Below are 12,558 nucleotides of genomic sequence, written 5' to 3' on the forward strand. Positions count from 1 at the left end.
GGTAAGCGAAACAGGCAAAGGTTCTCATTGGCCTTCTCCCCTGCCCTTAGAGCCTTGCTCCCCTATCCTTCTGACCTTTCAATCCTGTATCTCTGATGCAGCACCTCCTGTCTGGGCCCTGTCTCTCCATGCTCCTTCTCAGGGCCATACCTAAATCTTCCGATGTCTGACTCAAATGCCACAGAATCCGGGCAGCCTTCCCCGATCTTCCCTCCTTTATGTGTTCCTCCTTTGTATAGATTTCTTCTACCTTATCAGACTGTAAACTACATGGAGTTCAGATCTGCTCCTTAAACATCTTTGGGTCCTTCCTTCAAGGTACCTAATACAGTGCCTTATTTCAGAACCATTCAAGTGATTTTGACTTCAATCGTTAATTCAAGTGATTGTTGACTGACTGAATAGACAAGCAAGGGATTCTAGGTAACCCACACCATCCCACATGGATAGCAGGAGAAGCATTGACTGTAGCTTGACTACAGCCCGTCAGCCTCTGGACACTGTCTCCGGCTTGCAGAAGGTTCAAGAGTAGGGGCGGAGTGCTCTATTCTCCCCTCCCTTGGAGCCCCTTGGTCAGTGGGCTGGCCACTTACATGAGAAGGTTGTCCCTCTGGTGAAAGGGGATCCTGATCACAGAAATGAAAGAAAGCAGAGGGGACTTCAGGTCTAGGGCACCTCCATTCAACAGCCAAGTGCACATTCCTCATAGCTGTGGCCCAACTTAGCTATGGCAGCTTCTGCTCCCCGCCTCCTGGTCTCTGTCAGGCAGCTGGAGTCAAGGGGGCTAAAATGAAATAGTTTGCATGTTTCTAAAGGACTCAGGCTAGGCAGGAGGCATGTCCAGGAGGGTAGGAACTAGCAGAGGGAGGGAGAAAGTGGGTGGAGCCACAATCTCCACCCTTTGTCCTGCCCAGCATCCTTATTATGGCTTAAAGGGCTGCTATGGAACACAGCAGAGTCCTCACCACCCAAGAAGATACCTCTCAGGCTCTGTTAGAGCAATTTTGTTACTACCTTAAATGGACAAGAATCTTACGAGAGTTGCTAACACAAGAATGCAAAGCCCTCTCCTCTCTCTGGAGAGAAATGGCCCACAGTCCTCCATCTTGTGAATAACAAGAATCTATTGCTCACCCGCATGCGGCCAGTGCTTCTTAGCTCTTTCACATCTGTCAGCCCTAACCACCCCACAAGCTCTGTTGGAGAGGACACACTTCCTCTGTCTAAAGAAGACCAAAGTCATCTTCCAAGAAGTTGAACAATTTCTATCAAATGGTACATAGGTATGAACTGGCTCCCCCTTGTCAAGATGTCTGGACCTTGACATTCCCAAGAGAATGTAGCGCCTTTCCTAGAGAAGTGGAAGCCTTCACCATGGGGCTATGCTAACAGCATTGCTTAAGAAGCAGAACAGTGCCAGTGTGCCACAGGCACAGGATGTATGATGACTGACAAACAGCCTTTGATATGTCGCATTGATCCTGGGCTTACAGTCAGCCAGAGAGTGCATCTCCAAGTAAGTATGCCAAAGTTATTTTCCCCCCTAATGCAACTTACACAAAACTTGAAATGTGAAACTCCTACCAAGCAGAAGACCTGGACAGAGAGGGGCTGTAAGAGGAACATCACCTGGGGAACAGACAGGCAGCCCTCATGCCCTTATAAGCACAAATATAAACTGCAGCTCTCTGCTCGTGCTGATGGAGGGCATGAAGAAAGAGGCCAACTCTAGTTTCTCCCTTACTTGGTGTCATTCTCCACAGAAGAGAGAACAACATGGGTGTACACACCTCCCCCCACACAATGAACCCTGGGACACAGAATCACCCATTGGTTCAAACCCAGGAGGAAGCTGTTCAGCCTAGAATTCTAATCTTGGTTGCCTTCGGTCCTTTAAGCAGGGCACCTTGGTGCTCCCCAGCCCACCACTACTCATTTCTGCTATTCCCACAGAGCCGTCCTTTAAAAGAGCCATACTAGAAGTTGAATAAAATGTTCCCAGAGATTGCTAGGCTTGCCATTCAGCTGTGGTGCAATTAGGAAGGACAGAATGTTGCCAGGACAAGACCTTATTAGGTAGGTTTTTGTTGTTGTTTTGTCTTAAACAATGACAGCACGGTGGCTCTTTCTTTCATCGTAGCCAAATCAAGGGTAGCCATTCCTGTCAGTGTGGTTCTTTCAGCCCCCTCTGCTGAAATCAGTGACTACATGTAGGCCAAGAGCACCCATCCACTGCAGAGGACTGCTGCCTGCCTGGATGTCTGCAGCTACTGAGCTGTTATAACTGTGATGTGTTCCCTTCTCTCCGGCGTTCCTTCTTCTTTTCTTGGCACTGTTCTCTCTCCATCTTTTCACCCATCCAAAAGGAAAACACTGTGTTCCCAATCAGATAAAGGCAGCATAAGTGGAGGGAACAGAAGGCAAGCAGCAGTGAGGGAGGAGAGAACCAATCAGGTCCCAGATATTTCCCACTCACCTCCCAGGACAACTGGGACCTCTGATCTCTCCACGGCACTATCCACGCTCCTCAGATACGTGCAGCTAACTGGCAAGTGAAGGCCACACATGAGACGGCACAGCTGCTGCTATCTGTGGACCAGAATGAAGACTATTCAACAGACACAGTGTTCTCCTCCTACCCCTCTCCAGGAAGTAGGCTCAGCCAGGCTACCATTTTGCCCTGCAAGCTGCACTTCAGCTCCAGTGTGAACCAAACGCTCTGGCAGACACCATCCTCGGCACTTCTGTCCCCTCAGCAATTACTGCCCAAGTGTCAGAAGCAACATCTCATAAACACCATCCAGGGACTGGCATGGACACTTGCCAGCCTCTCCTGTGAGAGCCGAGTGTCCTCAGGTGAACACGCTCCTTGGGTCCTCACATGAGGACAATATCTGAAAGACGGTATCACCCAGACTGAAATTCAAGTCCACCTCTCCCAAGAGGCCTCGCCAGCTAATCTCACCCATTCTCATCTCAGAGTTCTCAAAGTTTAATGGGCAGCAGATTCACCTGGGAGGGGTGGCAGTTCGTGCAGATGCCCGGCTCCCAGAGGCCTACATCTTTAACCAGCTCCCCTGGGTGATTCTCTGATGGTGACCTGTCTGCTCTGTTACAGCTCTCCTCTCTTACCTTCAGCACTGACTCCATTTCAATATTTTGGTTGAACTCTACAAAGTACCCTGCCTGCCCACTCACCCTAGGAGTCCGGGAGAGAGGAACCCTGAGTTCTCTCTCCTGGAAGGCTCTCCTACAAAGTAAAGAGAGATCTAGCAGGGGACCACACAGGAAGAGCTAGACACACAATTGATCCTCAGCTCTCCTCGGGCTTCAGAAAACATTCCTTCTGCCACAGGTCCACTGCAGATCTGTACAATGGCTCTAAATGTCACCTCAAATATCTGCCAGGCAGCATGGGAGAAAGACAGGGGTTGATAAGCCTGCATCGACCCTGTTTTTATGTAGCTTTCCTGTTGCTTACCTCTGACCTCAGGGAGATCTTTTTTTTTTTTTTCTTTTTTTTTTTGACCCAAGTTAGTAAAGAAACTGGGGGGGGGGGGGGCTGCGTCTCAGGCCTCCAGTGAGTAATGTTGCAGAGTGTCTTCCAATCACCAGCTACCGAGCAAACTGGGAATGGAATGGGTACCTCTGCTAGGCTTGCTCTCCCTCTTGCTTCCGAAGCTGGAAGACCTCAGGGAGATCTTATCTCCATTCCCTAACCTAGAAAGATATCACAAAACCTCTTACAGCACTGGCTTAAAACCACACTGTCAAGTTGAAGAACCCGCCCCCACACACACACACACACCCTTCCCTGTCCTCCTCTGAGGATTCCTGCTTCCCCCAGCAAGCCACTAGAAGCTCCACACTGCACTGAACCTCCACTTTCAGGGCATCACCCCAACAGCCCAGCCAACGGACAGAACTGTTTCTCAGCCTTATAAAACTCTTCCATTCTGGGTCCAGTTCCCTCTGAACTAGGTCTCATGCACAGAGGTATGATCAACTGGTCCCCTCTTCAGTGTTTGTAATAAGAGATCAATACTAGGCCCTGAAGAAACAGTTACACTTTGGGAAAGGGTGTAGAAGACAAGCGGAAGTCCAGACATCAGGGTCAACCTGCAGTGAAGGATTGGATCTCTTCACAGAGCTCTTTACCAAAGTCTCCCAACCCTCCAAACTCACATGGCCACCTTGCCGACAGTCTTTCCCAAAGCACCGCAAATTAAAAAGGAAGGAAGGCTAAGAAACCAGGGAAAACAGTTCAAAACTCAAAGGGCCATGTCTACCCAGAAGTCACTCTGACCTGAGCTTCCCTCCCAGCATGGCTCCTCCACCTCATTCCGCTGAGAGCAGTCTCTTCACCCACAGTGACTCTTGACTCAAGCCAAGGGGCCTCTCAGAGGATTTGCTTCTCTTCCTGCTTCTTTCGGACTGGCTGTGTCACATGCTCAGCATCATAGAATCAGGAAGATGAGGTTATCAGTCACTGCCACAGAAACAAGCTCACATGGTCCCTGCAAGGGGCCTCGCCCTTCTCTCACCCCAGACCCTACTCCATCTCCTCCAAATCTTTGGGAAGTCCTACCCTACCAATTCAGTCCAGCGAAAGGAAACACCACATTATTAACACCAGGGTTGATAATGGCGAGCATAAAGCACAAAGGAATTAAAAAGGGCTCTCTACACCCCAAGGAAATGCTAAATGTTGGGTAGCATAGACCTAAAACTAACAGTTAAAAAATCCTCTTGGGAATTTTCTCCTTTCAAAAAAATGTATAACAACTCATTATTAAACCTGATAAATCCCTACTATTTATATACATGCCCATCCAAGATAATATAATAGCTACATACTAGTCAACTTGAATTAGCAATTCCTTGGATCTTATTTTCTTTATTTTCCTTGCTCTTTAAAATTTAACTTTATGTGTGTGTGTGCATATGGGTGTGGGTGCATGTGTGTGTGTGTCTGTCTGTCTGTCTGTCTCAGAGGACAACTTGAAGGAATCAGTTCTATACTGTGATCAGTTTTTAGGAAGTCAGTCTTGGAGGTAAGCACCTACATCCACTGAGCCATCTCATCAGCCTCTTAGTTCTTATTTCCAAATCAAGAGAATCAGACAGAGGTGTAACTCTCACTTATTAAGTCCTTATTGAGGAAGCTGAGGCAGGAGGAACACAAGTTCAAGGCCAGCCTGAATTACAGAATGAGACTGTTTCAAAATAATAATAATAATAGTTTGCAGCAGATGAATTATGTTGACATTTCTTAAAAATAATTAGCCATGTAGTCAGCCCTCGCAGCACAGAGGTCTTCAGTGTCCCTGGTATCCCTGAAGGTCTATCAATCCTAGCCTCGTGTCATGCACAAATAAAACCTAGTCAAAGACATCATGAAAACAAACCACATACCCTCAAGAAGGAAAGCATTAATAGACTTGGGTATCCAAACATGAGATACACGCTTTTCTTTTTTCCTACTCTCTGGATGAGCACACAAGTCACATGGGAACCGGGGGTATCTTTCTATGCTTTTTGAACTTTTACCATTGAACTATATTGCCTAACTTTTTAAAACACATTTAAAAATAACAGAGTTAAGAATAAATAAAACTGCTCTTGGAGTCTCCCACCATGGTATGAGAAGTGTAAGCCACACAGAGGAAACCATGCTACTTAGGAACTCCCCAGAGTCCTAACCATGCTACATAGTAATCTCTAGAGTCCCAGCTCCCATCTACAAACAACATTCTGTAACCAGACTTTGGCTACTTTGTGGGTTCTTCTTTCTTCCACCCTTCTCCACCCCTTTTCTTCTACCCTTTCAACTCCCTAACACTAGACAGAAGGGGGAAAGGACAGAAAGGAAAGGGGACAAACATTATTGTTAGACTACTTCCTGCTGATTAGGATCATCAAGTTCCCTGGGGCAAGTTTGATCTTCACTGTCATGGTATTTAATTTCTTCTTGTTGTTTCTTCTTTGTACCAGACAACTTAACAAACCAAAACCAACCAACAACACACCCTGTCCCCCAGAATGTAGCATTTATAGACCCTCTGAAGAGCCCCCAGAATTACAAACATCACACAATCACAGAAACTATCTGCAGCTGACAAAATCACGCCTCTCCTGGAGCACAAGGCAAATCACAGTCAGCTGCCGTGGACAATGGGAAGCAGCCCCATATCCCACACCTGGGACTCAAAAGAAAGCACATCCCTGTTTCTGAGTTGTTTTTTTCTTTTTTTAAGAAACCAAAATTCTCACTACACCATCCAGCGTGCCTCTTTGGAGGTTCCTGCCTTCCCATCTCCCCAGTAGAACCTAAAGAATCTGTATACATCAGAGCTGCCTGGTCAGATAATCATAAGGATAATGGGTTTAAACCACAACAGCTTGGGGGATGTGTTATAGTATCATGGATGAGTTAGACAGGGGGTGGTGAATTCATGAAGCACAGGCAAAGTCACAGACGAGGGAAGATCATGGAAAGGCCTTGCAATACGCTGTGCCTCGTTTCATTGAGGAGACAAAGAGCACGGCTAGGCTATTTATCTACCTGTCTACTGATCTGAGAATTAGAATCCTGAAGACAGGGTTGTCACAGAGGGTGTCTAATTAACATGCTTGCTTGAATTTTAAAAAGAAGGCAGACGGTCTCTGACAGGAAGTGAATACATCAGATTTGGCTGCTTGCTTTCATGAGACTTGTGTTTTCCAATTCATGTAAATCTACAGCTCTGAGTTTTTGAAGAATATATATTTAAAGCCTATATACAATATTCAACGGGCTAGAAAATATATTATTTGCAACTTTTTAAACTTATGCTAAAATAAAAAGTTAAATGTGTGGAAGAGTGCACAGTTTTCAATATTCCTTGAGGATATACCAAAGCACAAAAATCCAAAGCCAACTGGACAGGGTCATGCCACATGATGGGAGAGCATGAGGCTCAAGGGAAAGAATTAGGAAGGAGCCTTTCTGTGAGTTAGCATGCCAAGGACCTCAGGATCAATCACTGAAGGATAGGAGCTGCAGCTCAGAGGTACAGAAGCTGCCTTACATGCGTGAGGCCTTAGATTCAATCTCCAGCACTCCCGTCTGTAAAACACTTAAGATACAAAATGTAGAACAGTATGCAGGAATACTTTAGCCAAAATTGTTGGGACCAGAAGTGTTTCTGGTTTTAGATTTTTAGGTTTTATAGTATTTGCATGTAATTTACTAGGTGATCATTACTAATTTAAAACTTCAAAATATTCCAAAATCCAAACCATTAGGAGCATCATTTTTTGGTTTCAGGTTTTAGCTTGTTCAGCTTAGAGTTAATATTAAATGGCTTTTGATAAGAAATTAGTGATCTCCTGTGTGATAAGAACTTCAAGTCTCTGAAGAAAAAAAAATCAAAGATCTCAGAAGATGGAACGATCTCCCATGCTCATGAATTGGCAGGATCAATATAGTAAAAATGGCTATCTTGCCGAAAGCAATCTACAGATTCAATGCAATCCCCATCAAAATTCCAACTCAATTCTTCACCGAATTAAATTGCAAATTCATCTGGAATAACAAAAAAACTAGGGTATCAAAAACTCTTCTCAATGATAAAAGAAGGTCTGGTGGAATCACCATGCCTGACCTCAAGCTGTACTACAGAGCAATTGTGATAAAAACTGCATGGTACTGGTACAGCAACAGACGGGTAGACCAATGGAATAGAATTGAAGACCCAGAAATGAACCCACACACCTATGGTCTTTTGATCTTTGACAAGGGAGCTAAAACCATCCAGTGGAAAAAAGACAGCATTTTCAACAAATGGTGCTGGCACAACTGGCAGTTATCATGTAGAAGAATTTGAATTGATCCATTCTTATCCTTGTACTAAGCTCAAGTCTAAGTGGATCAAGGAACTCCACATAAAACCAGAGACAGTGAAACTTAGAGAGGAGAACGTGGGGGAAAGCCTCGAAGATATGGGCACAGGGGAAAAAATTCCTGAACAGAACAGCAATGGCTTGTGCTGTAAGATCGAGAATCGACAAATGATACCTCATAAAAATGCAAAGCTTCTGTAAGGCAAAAGACACTGTCAATAAGACAAAAAGACCACCAACAGATTGGGGAAGGATCTTTACCTATCCTTAATCAGATAGGAGACTAATATCCAATATATATATAAAGAACTCAAGAAGCTGGACTCCAGAAAATCAAATAACCCTTTTTTAAAATGGGGTATAGAGCCAAACAAAAAATTCTCACCTGAGGAATACTGAATGACTGAGAAGCACCTGAAAAAAATGTTCAAAAGCAGGGAAATGCAAATCAAAACAACCCTGAGATTCCACCTCACACCAGTCAAAATGGCTAAGATCAAAAATTCAGGTGACAGCAGATGCTGGTGAGGATGTGGAGAAAGAGGAACACTCCTCCATTGTTGGTGGGATTGCAAGCTGGTACAACCATTCTGGAAATCAGTCTATTGGTTCCTCAGAAAATTGGACATAGTACTACCGGAAGACCCAGCAATACCTCTCCTGGGCATATACCCAGAAGATGTTCCAACTGGTAAAAAGGGCACATGCTCCACTATGTTCATAGCAGCCTTATTTATAATAGCCAGAAGCTGGAAAGAACCCAGATGTCCCTCAAAGGAAGAATGGATACATGTGGTACATTTACACAATGGAATACTACTCAGCTATTAAAAACAATGAACTTATGAAATTCTTAGGCAAAAGGATGTATCTGGAGGTTTCATCCTGAGTGAAGTAACCCAATCACAAAAAAACACACATGATATGTACTCACTGATAAGTGGATATTAGCCCAGAAATTTAGAATACCCAAGATACAATTTGCAAACTCAAGAAGAAGGAAGACTAAAGTATGGATACTTTGTTCCTTCTTAGAATGGGGAACAAAACACTCATGGAAGGAGTTTCAGAGACAAAGTTCAGAGCTGAGATGCAAGGAAGGACCATCCAGAGACTACCCCACCCAGGGATCCATCCCATATACAACCACCAAACCCAGACGCTATTGCATATACCAGAAAGATTTTGCTGAAAGGACCCTGATATAGCTGCCTCTTGTGAGGCTATGCCAGTGCCTGGCAAATACAGAAATGGATGCTCACAGTCATCTATTGGATGGAACACAGGGTCCCTATTGAAGGAGCAAGAGAAAGTACCCAAGGAGCTAAAGGGGTCTGCAACCCTATACGTGGAACAACATGATGAACTAACCAGTACCCCCGGAGTTGTGTCTCTAGTTGCATATGTAGCAGAAGATGGCCTAGTCGGCCATCAATGGGAGGAGAGGCCCTTGGTCTTGCGAAGATCATATGCCCCAGTATAAGTGAATGCCAGGGCCAGGAAGCAGGAGTGGGTGGATTGGGGAGCAGGGCCGGGAGAGGGTATAGGGGGCTTTGGGGGATAGCATTTGAAATGTAAATGAATAAAATATATAATAAAAAAAGAAATTAGTGATGTCTAGATTTAGATTGTTTATATTCACAAAACAAAACACTGGGAGTATTCACAAGGACCTACTGCTAATGGTTACCTTGGAAAAGTGCCTTGGTAGATAGACAGAGGGTTATATAAAAATACTTAAAATATATTGAATTTTTAACAATGTAAATGTGTTATATTTGCATGCATTTTCAGTTCTCAAAGACAAATGTTTGCCACATTTGCATCGATACATAATTCAAAGGACTAATATTCTTAACTTAAAAGAAACTACTGAAAACATTAGAGAAAATAGTAAATATAAAATATAAAGTATAGCCCAGCCGGAGGACAGAGACCTGCCCTGCAGAGAGTGCCATCTTGGCTCCGGGACTCCGCCGAACTTAGTCTACAGGTTAGAGTGAGGACCACAGAGGCAGACAGCTTCTGGGACAGGCGGGAGCCACAGAGCCGCTGAGGCAGCACCCTTTTGGGGCCGCAGACATCCGGCACCCTCCCAGTCGGAGGACAGTGACCTGCCCTGCAGGGAGCGCCATCTTGGCTCCGGGACTCCGCAGAGCTTAGTCTCTACAGGTCAGAGTGGGGACCACGGGGGCAGAGGGCTTCTGGGACAGGCAGGAGCCACAGAGCCGCTGAGGCAGCACCCTTTTGGGGCCGCAGACTTCCGGCACCCTCCCAGCCGGAGGACAGAGACCTGCCCTGCAGAGAGTGCCATCTTGGCTCCAGGACTCCGCCGAACTTAGTCTACAGGTTAGAGTGAGGACCACAGAGGCAGACAGCTCCTGGGACAGGCGGGAGCCACAGAGCCGCTGAGGCAGCACCCTTTTGGGGCCGCAGACATCCGGCACCCTCCCAGTCGGAGGACAGTGACCTGCCCTGCAGGGAACGCCATCTTGGCTCCGGGACTCCGCCGAGCTTAGTCTCTACAGGTCAGAGTGAGGACCACAGAGGCAGACAGCTTCTGGGACAGGTGGGAGCCACAGAACCGCTGAGGCAGCACCCTTTTGGGGCCGCAGACATCCGACACCCTCCCAGCCGGAGGACAGTGACCTGCCCTGCAGGGAGCGCCATCTTGGCTCCGGGACTCCGCCGAACTTAGTCTGTACAGGTCTGCTGACAGAGGATACTCAGAATCCCCAGAAGAACAACCTCTGAACAGAGACAACTATAACAACTCCAGAGATTACCAGATGGCGAGAGGTAAAGGTAAGAATCTTACTAACAGAAACCAAGACCACTCACCATCATCAGGACCCAGCACTCCCACTTCGCCCAGTCCAGGGCACCCCAACACACCTGAAAAACTAGACCTGGATTTAAAAGCATATCTCATGATGATGGTAGAGGACATCAAGAAGGACTTTAAAGAACTACAGGAGAACATGGCTAAAGAGTTACAAGTCCTTAAAGAAAAACAGGAAAACACAACCAAACTGGTAGAAGTCCTTAAAGAGAAACAGGAAAACACATCCAATCAGATGATGGAAATGAACAAAACCATACTAGACCTAAAAAGGGAAGTAGACACAATAAAGAAAACCCAAAATGAGGCAACACTGGAGATAGAAACCCTAGGAAAGAAATCTGGAACCATAGATGCAAGCATCAGCAACAGAATACAAGAGATGGAAGAGAGAATCTCAGGTGCAGAAGATTCCATAGAGAACATGGGCACAACAATCAAGGAAAATGGAAAATGCAAAAAGATCCTAACTCAAAACATCCAGGAAATACAGGACACAATGAGAAGACCAAACCTACGGATAATAGGAGTGGATGAGAATGAAGATTTTCAACTCAAAGGACCAGCAAACATCTTCAACAAAATTATAGAAGAAAACTTCCCAAATCTAAAGAAAGAGATGCCCATGAACATACAAGAAGCCTACAGAACTCCAAATAGGCTGGACCAGAAAAGAAATACCTCCCAACACATAATAATCAGAACAACAAATGCACTAAATAAAGATAGAATACTAAAAGCAGTAAGAGAAAAAGGCCAAGTAACATATAAAGGCAAGCCTATCAAAATTACACCAGATTTTTCACCAGAGACTATGAAAGCTAGAAGATCCTGGACAGATGTTATACAGACACTAAAAGAACACAAATTCCAGCCCAAGCTACTATACCCAGCCAAACTCTCAATTAACATAGATGGAGAAACCAAAGTATTCCACGACAAAGCCAAATTCACACATTATCTCTCCACGAATCCAGCCCTTCAAAGGATAATAACAGAAAAAAACCAATACAAGGACAGGAACCACGCCCTAGAAACAACAAGAAGGTAATCCCTCAACAAACCTAAAAGAAGACAGCCACAAGAACAGAATGCCAACTTTAACAACAAAAATAACAGGAAACAACAATTACTTTTCCTTAATATCTCTTAATATCAATGGACTCAACTCCCCGATAAAAAGACATAGACTAACAAACTGGCTACACAAACAAGACCCAACATTTTGCTGCTTACAAGAAACTCATCTCAGAGAAAAAGATAGACACTACCTCAGAATGAAAGGCTGGAAAACAATTTTCCAAGCAAATGGTCTGAAGAAACAAGCTGGAGTAGCCATTCTAATATCAGATAAGATTGACTTCCAACCCAAAGTCATCAAAAAAGACAGGGAGGGGCACTTCATACTCATCAAAGGTAAAATCCTCCAAGAGGAACTATCAATCCTGAATATCTATGCTCCAAATACAAAGGCAGCCTCATTCATTAAAGAAACTTTAGTAAATCTCAAAGCACACATTGCACCTCATACAATAATAGTGGGAGACTTCAACACACCACTTTCACCAATGGACAGATCATGGAAACAGAAACTAAACAGGGACACAGTGAAACTAACAGAAGTTATGGATCAAATGGATCTGGCAGATATCTACAGAACATTTTACCCTAAAACAAAAGGATACACCTTCTTCTCAGCACCTCATGGTACCTTCTCCAAAATTGACCACGTAATTGGGCACAAAACAGGACTCAACAGATACAAAAACATTGAAATTGTCCCATGCATCCTATCAGATCACCATGGACTAAGGCTGATCTTCAATAACAAA

General features: G+C 44.8%; 1 protein-coding gene and 1 non-coding gene across 5 annotated transcripts in view; both read right to left on the reverse strand.

Moving 5' to 3' along the window:
- Nucleotides 1-12,558, reverse strand: part of Kalrn (kalirin RhoGEF kinase) — a 603,829-nt gene that overhangs the window by 539,623 nt on the left and 51,648 nt on the right. The gene's annotated exons all lie outside the window — the stretch shown is intronic.
- On the reverse strand, nt 3,586-3,730 carry LOC115029614 (small nucleolar RNA SNORA7). The gene has a single exon (XR_003835182.1). It is a non-coding gene; the product is annotated as a small nucleolar RNA SNORA7 (small nucleolar RNA).

Source organism: Mus caroli, unplaced genomic scaffold (genome assembly GCF_978045245.1).
Source record: "Mus caroli unplaced genomic scaffold, Mus_caroli_1 scaffold_17, whole genome shotgun sequence".
Classification (NCBI taxonomy): domain Eukaryota; kingdom Metazoa; phylum Chordata; class Mammalia; order Rodentia; family Muridae; genus Mus; species Mus caroli.